The sequence below is a fragment of the Rissa tridactyla genome, chromosome 2 (assembly GCF_028500815.1).
Source record: "Rissa tridactyla isolate bRisTri1 chromosome 2, bRisTri1.patW.cur.20221130, whole genome shotgun sequence".
NCBI classification, from domain to species: domain Eukaryota; kingdom Metazoa; phylum Chordata; class Aves; order Charadriiformes; family Laridae; genus Rissa; species Rissa tridactyla.
Window position 1 is genome coordinate 109,407,892 of NC_071467.1, and position 6,000 is coordinate 109,413,891.

Sequence of the window (6,000 nt, forward strand, 5' to 3'; positions counted from 1 at the left end):
TGGGCACTCCTGTCAGTTTAGAAATACTATCTGTGACTCTAAGGTAGTCTTCAGCAATGGATGGCCTTAGCTGGCCCCCTTCCCTTTTACAGATGGTTTTCAGTGCATCCCATTTCTTTGATGTAATAAATGTTGATCTGCCTTTATTAGTTGTGCCTATTACAATAAATCGAAACTTTAATATTATCGTCCTGTCTGGAACCAATTCTGATGCTTCTGTTGTACACCCACTTTTGGGACTTTTCTATATGCTATTTCAATATTTTCAATAAGGACATAAGTTCAGCTTGTGCTCAAAATATCCAGTTGGGAGTAGTATGGATATGGGCAGTGTGGTGCTGAGACTAAGCAAACCAGCTTGAAATATATTACCTCCCACTCACTGCTGTCTAATAAGATTGCCTGACTTCTAATTGTTTAAAAATATGGGGCCCCCAATGTAAGAGGGACATGGACCTGTTGGAGCAAGTCCAGAGAAGGGCCATAAGGTGATCAGAGGGCTGGAGAACCTTTTCTATGAAGACAGGCTGAGACAGTTGGGGTTGTTCAGCCTGGAGAAGAGAAGGCTCCGGGGAGACCTCATAGTAGCCTTCCAGTACCTAAAAGGGGACCTACAAGAAAGCTGGGGAGGGACTCTTGAGCAGGGAGTGCAGCGATAGGATGAGGAGTAATGCTTTTAAACTGAAAGCGAGGAGATTTAGATGAGATGTTAGGAAGAAATTCTTTACTGTGAGGGTGGTGAGACACCGGAACAGGTTGCCCAGGGAAGTTGTGGGTGCCCCATCCCTGGAGACATTCAAGACCAGGCTGGATGGGGCTTTGAGCAGCCTGGTCTAGTGGGAGGTGTCCCTGCCCATGGCAGGGGGGTTGGAACTAGGTGATCTTTAAGGTCCCTTCCAGCTCTAACCGTTCTATGATTCTATGGGCGAGCTTACCTGCACCTGTTTGCATGTGAGCATTAGATATGCCTCCAAGTCCATGAAGCACTTCAGTCCTTGTAGAGACAGAGTATTTAAAAAATTCAGCCCAGTTCTTTGGCATCGAATGTATCTCTTAATCAGAAATTATTAGAAGGGATGAAGGTGAATATAAGTCATCAAATGAAGTACCTTATGCACATTTTAGTATATACAAACCATGCAAGTTTATGAACAAAACTAATCCTTGTGAGAAAGGATAAATAAAACATACACAGTGTCCTTTCAGTTCAGGGTAATACCAACGCAATAGTATGTAAGTCTAATTAATACCTTCTGCAAAGAAATGCATTTGATGCTCCATGTATATGAGATGACATAAGATTCTTACGTTTTTCAAACCTGGTTCCTTTCCCCAATGGGATTCTGATATGTGGGCTATGGAACAAGGACCAGATCCAACAAAAGCACTTTGTTGCCTAACACACAAGAGAAGTGGAATTTAAGTTTCCCAGTCCAAAAGCAAACAATCCACACCACTTTTATTTAACTCATCAAATGTCTGACCATTTTCCTGACCTCTCAGACAAGAGCACATATACAACTTATTACACATTTAATGGAAGTTACCTCCTCCCAGCTGAGACATAACAACAGCTCCTTTTCTATTACAATGTAAAATAAACCCTGAAAAGTTTTCAAGTGAACTTCATTAGTCTGCAGAACAGAAGACCATTCCAACCATCAGCTGTTCTCTGTTAAGGAAACAGTCATTTCCAGCTAAAGAAGGCAGTAACCTGTTACATTGATCTAACATCACCACAAGCAGTCACCTATTTTTAGCAGTAGTTGCTTAGGTTCCTAATATTCTGTTTTGTATGTGCCCAGACCTAGCAGACTCCTGGCTGGAATAAGCTGAGCTCAGCACCCTGGTGTCTTCTTATGTCTGACTTGTGTGCACATCCTTAAAACATTGGCTGAAATCATATTAAATTTGACATCCTATCCTGGACAGCATGAAGATCACCAAAATGCTATTGAGGTTTAAAAAAAAGCCAAGCTTAACAGCAGTAGGCTTGAACAACAACAGAAAACCAAAACCCCTGGAATTGTAGCTTTTATATTTGAAAGAAGGAAGGTCTTGTTCGTACTCTCTTTGTGTTATGTGTTCGTGCAAAAAAATCTCCCAGGAAAGAGAAGGTAGTTTGTGGTTTGTTCACAGCCCAGTCATTTGGCATGTTTGGGTACTGATAGCAGTTCAGGCTCAGTCATTCCTAGTAGTAAAAGGCTGTCAGTCCTCTCCATGGCTAGAGCTACAGCCGCAGGATAACTCACAGTTGGGTCTGTGTTACAAAGCGCATCAATGGCACCAGCCTTGCTCTTCAGCAGAAAATACGGTGTGTTTCTCAGCCTCCTGAAAGCCTCAGTGCCTTGCCCCCTCTAGCAACGTATGCCATTCCCAACATATGCCAGCTTTATGGGGGCTCTGTGACCACCCCATCAGGCTCGAGGCTGAGCTGAGACGCTGCTGCCACCACTCACAGTGAGCCTTGCTGGGCTCATGACCAGTGGCATTTCATAGAATCATAGAATTGGAAGGGACCTCTGAAGATCATCTAGTCCAACCCCCCTGCCAGAGCAGGGTCACCTAGAGCAGGTTGCACAAGAACGCGTCCAGGTGGGTTTTGAATGTCTCCAGAGATGGAGACTCCACCACCTCTCTGGGCAGCCTGTTCCAGTGCTCTGCCACCCTCAGGGTCAAGCAGTTCCTCCTCATGTTTAGGTGGAACTTTTTATGCTCAAGTTTGTGCCCATTACCTCTTGTCCTGTCTTTCCTCAGGGTCAATCTGCTGGCCTCAAGGTGGAAGAAGCATTCATGCAAGGGTCTTGATTACCCAGATGGATATTGCAAGCTATATTCCAAAGTATTTAGAGAAAATAATTTATCAATACCTTCTTTTTAACACCAGCAAAGTTTGCTTGGTGCACGAAGGAGCAGGAAAAGGCTAAGTACCTACTACCTACTGTGGAGAAAGTCTCTAAAAGTTGATTAAAACACATTTTAGAGGACTTTAAAGTTTATAGCATAGTGAAGAAAGCCTTGGTCTACAGTTTGAAAAATGCTGGAGTATCGTGGCCCGAGATTTAGGCAAAGAAAAATGAAAGACGATAGCACCTGTCAAGCGGCTACTAGTGTGGGAATTCCTGGGGAAATTGTTTAAGGGAGAAAGGGCTGAAACTGCAGGAGGTGTCATGTATTTTCTAGACCTGGAACAACAATGTGTTCATTAACCTTTGGCAGTAAAACTGTAAACAGTAAGACTGTAAGTAGGGGGCAGGCACCTTGTCACTGTGCCTGAGGCAGCCAAGTGGGTGATGGAGTACAGGCCACGCCATTCCCCAGAGGGAAACAAGGCCTGTGAACATTTCTCTTTCCGCAAGCATGGCATTTAGCCAGAGGCTGTGGAGTCTCGATCCAGATGGAAACAGCTGGGACAGAACTAGGAGAGATGACATGTGAGCCAAGCTCTCCTGAATGACACAGAGAAAAGACAGAAAAGATGATTCAAGATATTTGTGCAGACCAAAGAGCGGACTCCCTGCAGGAAGCAAACCAAAAAGCCCAGCAAAGGGATTCGGAAGGACTTTCCCATAAACGCAGGCGGGAAGTGCTTACAGGTAAAGCTTCTCAGAGTCTCACAGGAAAAGGGATAGGAAAAGTGACAAATCTGTGTACCCGGGGAGCAAATCATAATAAAAATTATCTATCAGAGCTGAAGGGTCAATGGGACGCAGCAGGACAAGCGGCGAAAAGCTTGTGGGAAGAGCACGGGATTGATGGGTGGAAAGCAGGGAGTAAGCAGCCTAGTCTTAGAGGAGCTTTGGGCCAATGGGGGGTTACACAGGGTTTGCAGCAACTCGGAAAACTACTGAGTGGGCTGAAATGAGTCCTGCAGAAAGGACCTGCTTACGAGCATACAGGGAGCAAGTTCTTAATGGTATCGGTATTGTTAGCTTTCTCAAGGCAAGCTTTCCTGTGTTTAAATGCACTTTGATGTTTATTGTGGAATTCTCCAGAAGGAACAGACATCGGTACATCTGCTGACAGGGCCCTGAGGGTGCTAACAAGCCTTAATTGCCCTTACCAGGCTTCACATGGGGCCCCCACCCACACCTGCCCGCGGACCCTGTGGCTTCTATTTAAGTCAAACCCAGGGGTTCAGTCCCTTTCTGAGCTGTGCTTATGGCTGGGTCAGTTTTCTGCTGTTCTTGCTTACTGTTTGGGTTTGCCTGGGTGTTCTTTGCATTTCTCTTGTAGGTAGCATTGTCTCTAGACCTGTATTGAGGTCCAACTCTGCAGTAGTTGGATTTACCAATGTGGTTGAGCACGTCACTGGTAGTTGCTAGCGGTCCCTGTGTGCCACAGTTGCACCTCTTCATGTGGAAGCAGAGAAAGCTGTGCTGGCGTGAAGACAGAAGATACAAGTTGGGCCGATACAGCTGTGCTGGGCCTCCAAGGACAAAAGCTGGAACTTTGCACTTCAATACCTAGCTGGCCTCTAACCTTTCTAGAACACCTTGCAGGAGAGCAGACTGCAGAACTTCGGACGGGGAGGCATGCCACCCAATGGTAAGTGCACATAAGGATGGGAGAGGTAATTTTTATATGTATAAAATATACATATACACACACACATATATACAGACTTGGTGACTGTATAGTAGAAAGCCTGATTCTTTTGAAAACAAAATGCTTTCACCCTAAGTTTCATACAGAGGCTTAAAGTCTGAGAGCGCTGAGAGAAGACAAGAGACTTACAGTTGCTCTTAAAATTGAATAGTACCATATAATGTCATTAAACAGGAATGCAATAGCAGAGTTAGTCTTTCAGAAAATGCACAGTAGTCAAAACTTTGATAGTCAAAGTCAGTTCAGGGTGGTTTAAAAGCTGCCACCCCTCCAGCTGCTTTAACTCTGGGAAGCTGGGAGGCAAGCGTGAGCGATGGGACTCGGCTTGTAATTGGGAAGGTTTATACTCCTTGGTGGTGTGACTCCAGCTTGTGCAGGTCTGAAACTGTCTAATGCCTGAAAAAAAACAGCAGCCGGGAGTAGGGTGTGGTTTTCTGCAGGTGTGTTTGCCAGTTAGCTTGTTATGCCTGCTCTTGCAAGCGCGTCTGGCTGAACAGTCTGTGATGCTGCATCACTCTCCTGGATTTCCCTCTTGTGTGGGTAAAGGCAGGAAGGTTTTCTGGAAGCGTTCCTCTTCTGAGAGTTCAACTGCTGCTGCTGCACCTCCAGCTGCTGCAGTGCCTGCTCCTCCATGCAGAGCCCCCTTGGTATTAACTCTGCGCTTCCCTCTTTTGCCTTCTTGGCAATGTGAGCATCCACACTTGCTGCAGCTCACCTGAGCAGCTGCAGCAGCCTGCACTTCACAGAGCAACAAGGGAACTTTCAGTGCTGCCTTGTGATTGCTACTGAAAGTAATTCTGGGTCCTTTCCCTGACTTTCTTTGCCTATAGCACTGAGAGGAAAAATAATCCAAATGAATGTAAGGAAAAAATTTGATGAACTCCTATTAAACATACAGGATCTCTATTGTAATTAAAAAGTAGAATATGATGAGAGTGCAATAATGACTGCAGTAATTTGCTCAGTCAGAACGCAGCTTTGTTGTCACAGGCATTTCTGTTCTTAAACTTAAATACATGTGAGATGTCTTGTCATGTTCCACCACTGGGTCGGGACTAATTGACTGGAGAATAGTACTGGGCACATGAAGTTGAAGGGTAGTGTCACACTTACAGACTGATCCCAAGTAGTAGCACCTTTCACTGCAGTTTATACTCAATGCATTCCATATTTCCTTTTTCTTATCTTCTCCTTGAGGGTTTTGGTAATTCTACCTCATCCAATTCCCTGTTCCTGAGGTGAGATGGGCAGCTGCAAAGCTGCTGGTATCAGTGTTCTTCTGTGCTTGCCCCTGTCTCGAGGAGACCCATTAAGAGCTAATAAATTTTTCCTCACTATGGACTTGGTAAAACAACAGAGAGACAACTCAGGCTGTCTGGAAGCAGGGTCTTG